Genomic DNA, 11,425 nt, shown 5'->3' with positions numbered 1-11,425 from the left:
TCGGGAACTGAGGCCGCAGCGAGGCTGCTCCCGAGCTGGGGCTCTTCCCAGTTAGCCTCAGCTGTCCCGGGCTATCCTTTTGGGTGTTGAATTATCTCTGTGGGATTTTATGGTATCCTAATTACACGTGGATAGCCAGAAAATTTTGCTCCTGTTTGGGCATTTTGCTTTGGCAGAGAGTACTCTCTGAGGACCCACATGAGCTGGAAGACAAAACCCAACAACAAACTCAGCACTAATCATCTGGAAAGGGCAGGACGCTGCTCTTAGGCAGTTGCTGGACCTATGAAGTTGCAGGTCACAACTTTACAGCGTTCACTCCTTTGAAACGTCAAATGGAGCCCCATAACAGCTGTCAGGTTTATCGTGCCTCCAGAATTAGATTAGGCAGTTTAGTTCCAAGCTGTGTACTCGTATTTCTGGTTATGAAATGCTCCTTGTGCGTATATTCCCTGATCTGCCAAGAAACAGCTTTTTCTCTTGTTACTTTGTGCATCCAAGTTTGTTTATTTCACTTGCCCTTCATTTCTGCCTTCTGTCCTGCTTTGGGCCTTGAGACAGTGATGAAACAGACCTTCAGGAATGGGCAGCTGTGGAGGCCCTGGCTGGGGTCGACTCTATACCTAGGGTCCAGGTTTGGAGGGGATAGGACCAGCCCCAAGAGATGAGGTCACAACTCAAGGGGCAAACGGTGCAGTCGAGGGTATCAAAGATCAAGAGCAGAATGCAGTCATGTCCTGTGCCCATGGAAGCAGGGGCCCACCTCTGATTCTTCATTTGAAATATCTGAAGTAGTTCACTGATTAACCTTGATGGAGGTAGGCCTGCCCCTCCCCCCCTTTTTAATGTAGGTTCAGAGCGGTCACCTCTTACAAAGGAGTTGCCTCTAAGGTAGTGCCTTCTAACGTAGATGTAGGCTGGATTAACTAGTTACTGGTGCCGAGGAATAGCTGACACTGTCTCGCCAGCTGAGTTCCTGGTGATTTCATGATTTCATCACATTTTCCTGTGTGTGTAAGTTAGTAAGTAAGTATACTGCATTCCTGATATTCCAAGTTGATTTAGACCAGTGAGTCTCAATTCCATGGTAGGTATTGGGGCATGTGTGTACACATACGTAAGCTGTGATTACTAGGGAATTTTTTTCAAATTATTTGCCTTCTAAATCCCTCCTTCTCAATTATGACAGGTCCTGAGATGGGGAGGGGTGGCCGTGTCGTTTGCGTGAATACATTTCCTAGGATTTTCTGGTATACCTCCCCTCCGCCCAATCCCAAAATGCACTTGCCCTTTGATTACTAGGGATAAGAAGGTGCTCAGAGCTGGCTGATCAGCTGTCCCACCGCAGTCTGCTGGGTGGAGCAGATACAGGCTGGTGGTTCCAACCTGTCATCTGCAAAGGAACCCATGGGAGCCAGGGGGCCATTTTCAGTATTTCAAAAGGCTTAATAGAAACTATGTATTTACCCAGGATAAGGACACAAAAGCTACTCAAATTATCAAGTTTCTTTTCTTCTGTTTGGAATTGCAAGTCTGTGTGGTTTCATGCTGATTCCAAGTTCTGATTGGCTGTAGATTACATAAGAACTTCTGAGACAGGATTGGTCTAACTCTAGACATTGTTATTAGAGCTGGTACCAGGTCTCATTCCCCAAACTGAATGTTCTTACTGCCTTTAGAATGAGGTTGACCTTGACTATCAAAGTTAAGCAACTAATTGTTTCTTGCTTGCTTAGCAATGTTTATCATCATTACACCTGTGGCAGTGATTTGCTTTCATAATGTTATTTAAAACCCTTTATAGGGCACCTGCGTAGCTCAGTCAGTTAAGCATCTGCCTTTGACTCAGGTCATGATCCCAGAGTCCTGGGATTGAGTCCTGCATCGGGTTCCCTGCTCAGCGGAGTGTCTGCTTCCCCCTCTCCCGCTCTCCCATGCTCGTGTGTGCACGCTCTCTCTCTTGCACACACACGCTCTCTCAAATAAAAATTAAAACTCTTTATAAATGTAGATTATTGGTTAAAATTTGGATCAGCATTGAAATGCAAAAATAGTAAACAGAATTAACCAGTTACTATTCAACATCGTTTGTTAGCATTTGCAAAAACAAGTGGCCAAGTGGGGAAGGGACAGAAAAAAAAGAGGTTGCTGGAACTGCAGATCTCATTCAATGCCTTTATTTTTTTTAATTTTTAAAAGATTTTAAAAGATTTACTTATTTTAGAGAGAGAGCATGCACACAAGTGTGGGGAGGGGAGGGGCAGAGGGAGAGGGAGAGAGAATCTCCAGCAGACTCCTTCACTGCTGAGTGAAGTGCCTGATGCTGGGCTTGATCCCATGACTCTGAAACCACGACCCTGAGCCGAAATCAAGAGTCAGACACCCAACCAACTGAGCCACCCAAAGTGCCCCCAGTGCCTTCATTTTAAAAGTGATCCTTTTAACCAGCTCTGCAGTAAAAGCAAAAAAGAACTCACAGTAAAGCACCAACTATTAATCTTTAGTCTCTGTAGCTTCCGAGGATCCCGTTGGCTGTGCTTTCTTTTTTTTTCATGCACACCCTCCCAAGTTGCACTTTTTCATGTTGTGCTACAATGTATAGACCTTTCCTTATTTCTGCTTTGCCCCTGTGTTTGTAATTCTTAATGGTCACAGCTGCCTGAGCTAAACCTGAAGCCAGACAGGTGGGACAGTCTAGTTTGGGTGGTTAGAGAGGCCGGGCACAGGCTGTTTGATCCTTGAGAACGTGGCCAGGGGGGGTCAACTCCGGTCCACACGGATAAAAAAGATGTGCTCTTGCCTGCTGCCGGTGCTGATAATAATAATTTACATATGCCAAATGTTGTTTCTTCATTTTCCCAGCAGCCTTTCTGAGGTGGGCACTGTTATCTCTGTTTGATTTGTAGAATGAGGAGAAAGAGGCCTTTGGTGATAATTTGTCCAGAGTCCCACGCTGGTCAGCGGTGCGGCTGGGATCTGAAGCTGGGTCAGTTTAATGCCTGCATTTGAATTCTTAGCCAGGTTTCTCTGACTTCAGAAAACTTACCACCTTCCACCTTCATCCTCACAACAAACACATCTGTTGTCTGCATTAAAGTCGCAGAGGCTTGATATTAAAATAAGATGGAACAAATGCTGCAGGCGAGCAGGAGCCCCGGAACCTCCTGTCAGCATCAGAGCTTTGTTAGTCCTCCTTGGGGCAGAGCGGGGTGAACAGCCAGCCCACAGTCAGGCTTTTCTTTTGTTCCATCCTGTAGTCGGCCTTGAAGTTTCTTAAACTTGCCTAGGCACAACAATGACCACACGAGATCACCCGAAGCGTTTATACAGTACTTTGCGGGGTAATCTTGGCTATTGGTAGCTTTTTGCCCTGACCTTAGAACCTAATCCCCACTGATGAGTGGCCACCAAGTTACTAATTAGAAGTTATCTGTGTGCCCTGTTCTATCCTCCGGACAAATTAAAAATGTTCCCATGTTCTCCCTGATGCCTTTTGCCATGGCGATGCTTGAAAGTCATCGAAGCAGTTCTGCCGCTGCCTGGAGGGGCCCCAAGAAGAAGTGTTTCCTCTGACTGCCGCCTGGCCCTTATGTGTCTGGGGGCAGGCAGGTCCGATTCCTCTATTTTTCCAGGGTCTTGCTTCTATTGAATGAGAAAATTTTACACATGAGTTAAAACAGACTCGTCCTTGGGCTGGATTGGAAATTGGAGTTCAGACTGTAGAAGTCTGGTTGGGGCTGATGGGTGAGAATTGTCTGGGTTTACACTCTGGGCCTTTGGCTTCCTATTGTCTAGAATTGTCTTTTTCTGGAGTATGGACAGGGGGCCGTAGTTCTAGGGTCCTGGCATTATCTGAATTCAGAATGTGGTTTTGTTTTATGCTCTGTGTGGTTGGAAAGGTACATCTGTAGCACAGTGACATTGTGGATTGCATAAGATTTATGGGCCTAGGAACCTATTTCCCATGTATTTTCCTTCAGGTTAAATGGATTTTGAATTTCAAACAATTGACTTACTGATGAACTTTTGAGACTCAGTCTAATCTTGCGTGAGAACTCACTTTCTATGATTACTTGTGTGGCATAAATGTTGTAGAAGGTCAGCTGAGAGGCCAGAGTTGTCTAGGAGGAAGGTCTGGGGTTCAGTTCAAGCATCACTAGCTTCATGGAGGATATTACTCTTGACGAGGCAGAGGCAAGAGGGGAAGGCATTTCCAATAGAGGGAGCTGCATGAATGGAGGTGGGAAGGAAGATGGTTTTCACATGAACCAGTGGCTCATCAGACCCAACCAGAATGTTGGGAACACGTTGGAGAGTAACTGAAAATAAGGTTGAGTAGATAAAGGGGCCCGGGTTATGTTGGACCCTAAAAGCCAAAGAGATTAGATGAGACAAAAGATAGGTTTTTGAGCCAGAAGAGGGACATGATGAGAGTAGTGTTTAAAGAAGGCTAGCCTGGCTGCAGAATGCCACGGGGGCTGGAGGCTGGGGACGAGGGATGAAACCAGAAAGAAATGTTGAGGTATGAGGTGATGAAAGAAGAACTCAGTCAACAGGACTTGGGGAACAAAAGAGTTTTGGAGGATAAAGAAGAGGACAACATCAGAGATGACCCGTGGGGGTTGGAACCTTGGTGGTTGGAAGATCAGTGGTCCCTTGATGGATGAATGGATGAGAGGGAGTTAGTGTGGGGTCGGGTTGGGTGGACAGGAATGAGGGGACAGTTGGGTCCATTCGGTTTAGAATTAGGCCTCTTTAGACCTGGATAGGATCTGTGTCTGGGTGTAGATTAGAGAGGAACAGCTAGAACTTCTAGCCAAGGGATGGATTTGTGTATATAGTTGGGTATTGGAGACAAGATGGCAACTCGTACCACCTTCCCAGTGAATTAGGGGCAAGGCCATCTGCTTAGTGGGAGAAAAGAGGGAGACAAAATTGGAGGTCTGGGTGAGAGACAAGGCTTAGAATCACACCAATGGGGGATCTGGCCAGAAAATCAGTGAGCTATTTCAGGAATTTCCTGGAAACAGCAGTATCCTAGGTCAGGTGTGCATGCTGTAGTCACCTCCTGACTGGGGTCTGGAGCAACCCCTACCCAGCCCTCTCCCCCCACACCCTCCCTAGCTGGGATGGAGACACCTGGTAATGGGAGTGACTTGCAGGCCTGGGGGTGGGGGTGTCTCACAGGCAGTAAATAGCAGTGTTAATGATTTAGAGAGGGTGGTACAGATGGTGGTTTCATCTGAAAAACTAGGCCAGCCCCTCTCTTACTTTGCTCTCTTGCCCCATTAAAAAAAAAAAAAAAAAAAAAAGAGCCAGGCAGAGGAGGAAGGGGATCATCTTTTGTGAGAGGGTATGGGATTGTGTCCCTGTAAGGATAGGTGGGAACCTGGAGGAGGTATAGTTTGAATCCACAAGAGGGTGAAGCTTTTTGTTGCCACAGCACGCGCAAGTGCTGATTATCTGCATCTCATTCTTAGTAGACTCGGCAGACTCTCCACCTATGACCAGAAGAAGTGAGGGATGTTTCCACAGCTGGGCTAAGTAAGACAAGGTCTAGAAGTATTTGTTAATGTGAGATGAACGGTTTCAGTATTATTAGAAAAAATATTTTGGCTTCATTGCCTTGGCACATTAATCATTTTAAGTGTATTCTGGTTCCCTTTGCTTGACTTGAGCAATTGCCAAGAATTTCTCTGGGCAAAATGAAAATGTAGGAACTCTAAGTAGGTTCTGTTCCATGAACATTGAATCATAGAACCATAGACATACAGAATTTAGAGCTTTCTGGAAAACTTGAAGACAAGGAGGGTCCCCTCAGTTTACAGTGAAAGGACCCAGCATCAGGGAAGTGAAGTGGGTGAGCTCCATCACTGTTACTTGAGGGTCTTGGTCCCCCTCGGAGCTCCTGGCCCTGCTGCCTCATGGCTTCACTCGGTATGAATTTTCAGTGGCTGATTCTACTACCAACTGAACAATTATCAAAATCTCACACTTGGGTAGAACTGTTGGGCTCCGTCATATCACTGGGCTGCCATCAGCTCAAGTCCTTCCCTGTCACATCCACAATGGTGGTTGAGTAGGTTGGGGGAATGTTCCCTGACCGGGGCTGGGGGGTGGTGGCTATAGACAAATAGTCCTCTTCAGAGAGAACCACGGTGTGGCCAGTTGGCCATCCAGGACTGTGCCTCTACCAGGAACACAGTACCTCTTGACTTTGCAGGTCTTGAACATGGCCTTGGGTTTTTTGCCTCCTTTTTTCTCATGGTCTGTCCTTCACTTGGAATGTACTCTCAACCCTGAGTGAGAGAGCACACAAGTGGGAGGGACAGAAGGAGAGGATGAAGCTGACTCCCTGCTGAGCAGGGAGCCCGACGTGGGACTCAATCCCAGGACCCTGGGATCATGACCTGAGCCGAAGGTAGACGCTTAACTGACTGAGCCACCCAGGCGCCTAGGGAAACAGTTTTGGAAGGTTTTTACAATGAGCTTGAAACTGTGTTTAAAAAAAAAAAAAGAATGCAAATGTATAGATGCTATGTAACCCTATAATTTCATTTCTAAAACCTCATTTACTGAGGAAATAATCAGAGGCGGTCAAAGGTTATGTACAGAATCGTAACACATTGTAGCAGTGTTTGTAATAGCAACAAATTCCAAGTAATATCCTGTGTTGAAAGGGTTATGATATGGGATATTCATTTTATGTAGCTATTTAAAATCATGTGTAAAACAATCTCTGTTGACTTGAGGAAATACTTAAAAGCACAGTTAACATCTAGGGAATGCTTGCTTTGTACCAGAGAGCATGCTCAGTGTTTTACATAAATTGTTTTATTTAATCTGAAGTCTTTTGCCATTCCCATTTTACAGATGGAGAAGCAGAGGCTTGGTTAGTGTAAATAATTTGCCCGAGGGTCAGACTCCTCCCAGGTTGGTGGAACTGAAGCCAAAGGCCTCCCTGATACCCATATGCTAGATCACTTCACTGGGTAATCTTGTGTATAAAAACAGATTGCATGCATTAATATGGTGTGAGTCATTTTGTAAAAATGAATCTTTCTGTGCCTTAGTTTACTCATGGGTAACTTATGGGGGATGGGCAAGTACAATTTTATATTCCAAAGATCGTGATTTTATTTTAAAGATGGACACGCATTTACATGTAATTTTTTTTCCAGATTATGAAAATATTTGGAAATACCTAAAACAAGAAAATAAAAATTACTGATAAGCAAAAGTGACATTAGTGCTGCCGGCCCCCCTCTGTTTTTGCCTGATGTATGTGTGGAATGAACATCTCTTTTTTTAAGATTTAATTAATTTATTTATTGGAGAGCGCACACGGGCGCGTTGCAGGCTCGATCTCACAACCCTGAGATCATGACCTGAGCTGAAATCAAGAGTCAGATGCTTAACCGGCTGAGCCACCCAGGCGCCCCTGGAATGAACATTATTGAGGAACCTACTGCAAAATTGGTTTCTGAAAAGTTCTTAACCACTTATGTTCCAGCTATTAGTGCAGTAGTGGGTTTGTCTCAATGTGCCGTTGACAGCATCCCGCATTATATTTTAATGATGGAATGAATGATGGCATTTGATGACCAAAATTGTTTCACTGATTTGTTTCCCAGCTGATGTTTTTAGTGAGTTGAGCTTCTTCTGTTTGTTTGTGTACTGGCCATTCGAACTTTTGGGTGAATTGCCTCTTATGTATCTATTGATGATGTATTGGGAATTATCTGTTGATGATACCGTCTAAACTTGATCATTTAAGACCTTAAGAAAGACTATCAAAGTCCTTATAAGGGGAAGTTTCACTGTCAGGTGGAATGCATTTTTTTTTACAGGGATGAATTAGTGGTGTATAGTTAAAACCTGATTTCTTAACTACTTGGGATTGATTTGGCTTTAAAATTTAAGGAATGAGGGGCACTTGGGTAGCTCATTTGGTTAAGCATCTGCCTTTGGCTTAGGTTATGATCCTGGGGCCTGAGATGAAGTCCTTCAGCGGGCTCCCTGCTCAGTGGGGAGTCTGCTTCTCCCTCTGCCTCTACCCCTCCCCCTGCTCCTGCTCTCTCTTGCTCTCACATGCTCTCTCTCAAATAAATAAAATCTTTAAAAAATAATAATAATAAAATAATAAAAATAAAATTTAAAGAATGGTGAAAGGTACATGGCATTTCTTTGTGTTACTTTTGCAACTTACTGCAAGCCTCTAATATTTCATAATAAAGTTTTAAAAAGTTCAAGGTATGGTAAAACTCAGGCTCCTTCCTGTTAGTACCTGTAGCTGGCCATGATCATTCTGACAGGTAGAGCCAGAGGGAGGTGGGAGGGAGCAACGTTTGACAACAGATCCAAAGCCAAACAAGGGCAAGGAACACTGCCTTTTTTGTTTTTTCAACTTGGAAATTATTTCAAAATTTTAAATGGTTGCAAAAATAAAAACTGAAAAAGGAGCATTATGTACTCTTTCCCATATTTGCTTGTTGTTAACATTTGACCCCATGAACATCAGCTGTTGAAACATGTTTATGTGGTGACCACAGCCACCAACAACTCTTGTCTCACCCTCCTTCCAGATTTCCAGCACCAGTCTCCTGGGTTCCAGGCATTCACTCACCTGAGCAAAAACCCAGTTTTCAAATTTCTGAAGAACCTACAAGGGTTCTGTTTCCTAAGATTTAAATATAAATCCAAACGCTTAGCCTTTTAAGGCTTTGAACAGTTGATTCCCTGCCCCTCAACTCAGATATTAACCTTCCTCCCCTGCCCCCCAGCACAGCCCCTCAGCTGTAGGTAACCCAGCTGTGTTTAGCCACCCTCTTGTTCTGACTTGTTCCCACCTCAGGTGCCTTGCCGTGCGCTGATGTTTCATATCTGCAATATTCTTTTCATGTCCGTAGGCCTTGTGCGGTTGTGCTGGAGGTGTGACTGGTTTTGAAGGGGTTACTATGAACTGAACTTTGTTTTTATTATTGGGACCAGCTAGCAGTCTATAAAGCAAAATTCTAACTGTGTAGATGCATTTGAACACCTTTTTCCTCCATGGATACGGCCCTCTTCCCAGGTGGGCCTTCTTTGTGGCAGGAAGAAGGTCCATGCATTGGCCGAAGAGGGTGGACGTGGGTTGGAAGAGACTTTTTGGGGTGTGGGTCTTGGAACCTAATAACTAATGGGAAAGGCATTCTGAGTTTCTGATAGTCGAGGTGCCTTGGGAGCCGTTGTCTGTGCTGGAAGTACTTTCCTCTTTCTTTTCTTTTTTTAAATGAAACTAAGGCCAGAGCTAGTTCATTATCTGTAATGTCAATATTGATTTTTGTTTGCGAGGCGGATTAACAGATTAGAATGGCTGCTGGCAATTCTCAGCCGCTTCATTGAATTTAAATAAATCAAGAGGGGTGCCTGGGTGGCTCAGTTGGTTAAACCGCTGCCTTCAGCTCAGGTCATGATTCTAGAGTCCTGGGATCGAGCCCCGCATTGGGGTCCCTGCTCATGCAGGAAGCCTGCTTTTCCCTCTGCCTGCCGCTCTCCCTGCTTGTGCTCTTTCTCTCTCTCTCTCTTGCTATCTCTCTCTCTCTGTGTCAAATAAATAAAATCTTTTAAAAAAAATGAATCAAGAGACAGCTACTCGAAGGCACTTGAAATTTTTAGGCTCAGTCAGACCTTCCTATTATGGCCGGTTTGACCAGATTCAGCTGTTTCCTCTGCAGCCTTAAGGCCTCTTCCCTATTTTTTATAAAACCAAATCCTATTAAAAAATGCACAGATAAGAGGTATTAAACCATTCTCTGCCATACAATGCAGCTTGCCTCTTTTCCCCTGCTAAGAGAAGTTTTTGAATTAAAACTACTGACTGACACAACCCATGCTAGCAGGTGGTACTCATACATCATACGTCCAAGTGCAAGTTTGTTCAGAGGCAGCAAATATCCAACAGGTGGAATTTTACAAAGACAAAGCATTTTAATAATGATCTTGAAGGATTAGTGATGCTTCTGAGAAATGAGGCATATTCCAGACAGGCTTGCCTCCTAAGATCTGCTATATTACTGTGTGCTCTTTATCTGGAGACTAGTTCAGTTTTCAGTCAAAATTGTTCTCTTCCCTCCTTGCTTCCATCCTCTTCCTTTTCCCTCCTCCGGTGCTTCCTCTAATCTAGTATGTGATTTAGAAATTAATAGTAATGATGGTAATAATAATCACTATTTGTTGTTTTTTTTTAAAGATTTATTATTTTAGAGAGAGAGAGAGAGAGAGAGTGTGTGTGTGTGTGAGAGCAGGGGGAGGGGCACAGGAAGAGGGAGAAAGAGAGAGAATCCCAAGCAGACTCCCCGCCGAGCATGGAGCCCAATGGGGCTCAATCTCGGGACCCTGAGATCATGACCTGAGTTGAAATACAGAGTTGGACGCTCAACTGACTGAGCCACCCAGGCTCCCCTCACTATTTGTTTTAATGTGGGAGGACCAAGTGGATGAATTGCTGGTAAGTGAGTGACCTGGAAGGAACTCTTTTCTCTTTTTTATGGCTCTGTAGGACACCAGGATTGAATTGTTTCAAAGACAGCTGGAGGTAGGAAGGACAATTTTTATTAGAAAATTAGTTCCCCCCCCCCGAAAAAAAAATCACCAGAATTCAGGGAGGTTATTATATGAGTTAATAAATGCCAACATTGAGTCTTGAAATAGCTTTTCATTTTTCATTATGTAGTCTGATTTATTGTTAATTGGTTTTTCATGGCTAATTAATGATGATAACCTTTTTGAGTGACTAGAAATAAAATAAATTTCATGGATGTTTCATATTCTAACCTTGACTGTACTAAGTTTGAGAGCCTCATGGACTTCATGACAGGGAGGGCAATTGGCTCCTGGCTTCCTGTTTAAGGTCTTTGTTTTTTATGAGTTCAGGTTAGATGGGAGCTGAGGCATTGATTTATTCCTTGTTTTTAGACTGGATAGAATAAAATCCAGCATAAATGCTAGGGAGAGAAGCCCTTCTTTGAGGCTTTCTCCGTCTTATTTATTTATTTTATTTATTTAGAGAGCGAGCACAAGCCTGTGCCTGAGGAGGGGGAGGGGCAGAGAGAGAGAGAGAATCTTAAACAGGCTCCACACTCACTGCGGAGCCTGATTTGGGGCTCAGTCTCACAACCCTGAGATCATGACCTGAGCTAAAATCAAGAGTCAGACACTTAATGGACTGAGCCACCCAGGCGCCCTTTATTTATTTATAGAGAGAGGAGGCTTTCGCAGTCTTAATGAGAGCAATGGCCATCTCTACAAGGCATAGGAACTTTAATGGAGAATTGCAGTCAGGATCTTAGGAAAGACCCATCAGCAGAACAGTTTGAAATGTCGTTTTTCCCTGAAACCTACCTGACCAAGGCTAAGGTTCCGGGAGCACTGGGCTCTAAATAGC

The 11,425-nt window shown here is 44.2% G+C and overlaps 1 protein-coding gene across 3 annotated transcripts in view; it reads left to right on the top strand.

Annotated features, from left to right (window-relative positions):
• The window catches only part of TEX2 (testis expressed 2), a 98,689-nt gene that overhangs the window by 23,859 nt on the left and 63,405 nt on the right, over positions 1-11,425 (top strand). The window lies entirely within an intron of this gene.

This window comes from Mirounga angustirostris, unplaced genomic scaffold, assembly GCF_029215605.1.
Source record: "Mirounga angustirostris isolate CCGP_5_RB_7025 unplaced genomic scaffold, mMirAng1.0.hap1 SCAF_17, whole genome shotgun sequence".
In the NCBI taxonomy this organism is placed as follows: Eukaryota; Metazoa; Chordata; class Mammalia; order Carnivora; family Phocidae; genus Mirounga; species Mirounga angustirostris.
The sequence above is the reverse complement of the archived record's forward strand: the minus strand, read 5'-3'. Positions and strand labels throughout refer to the sequence as shown.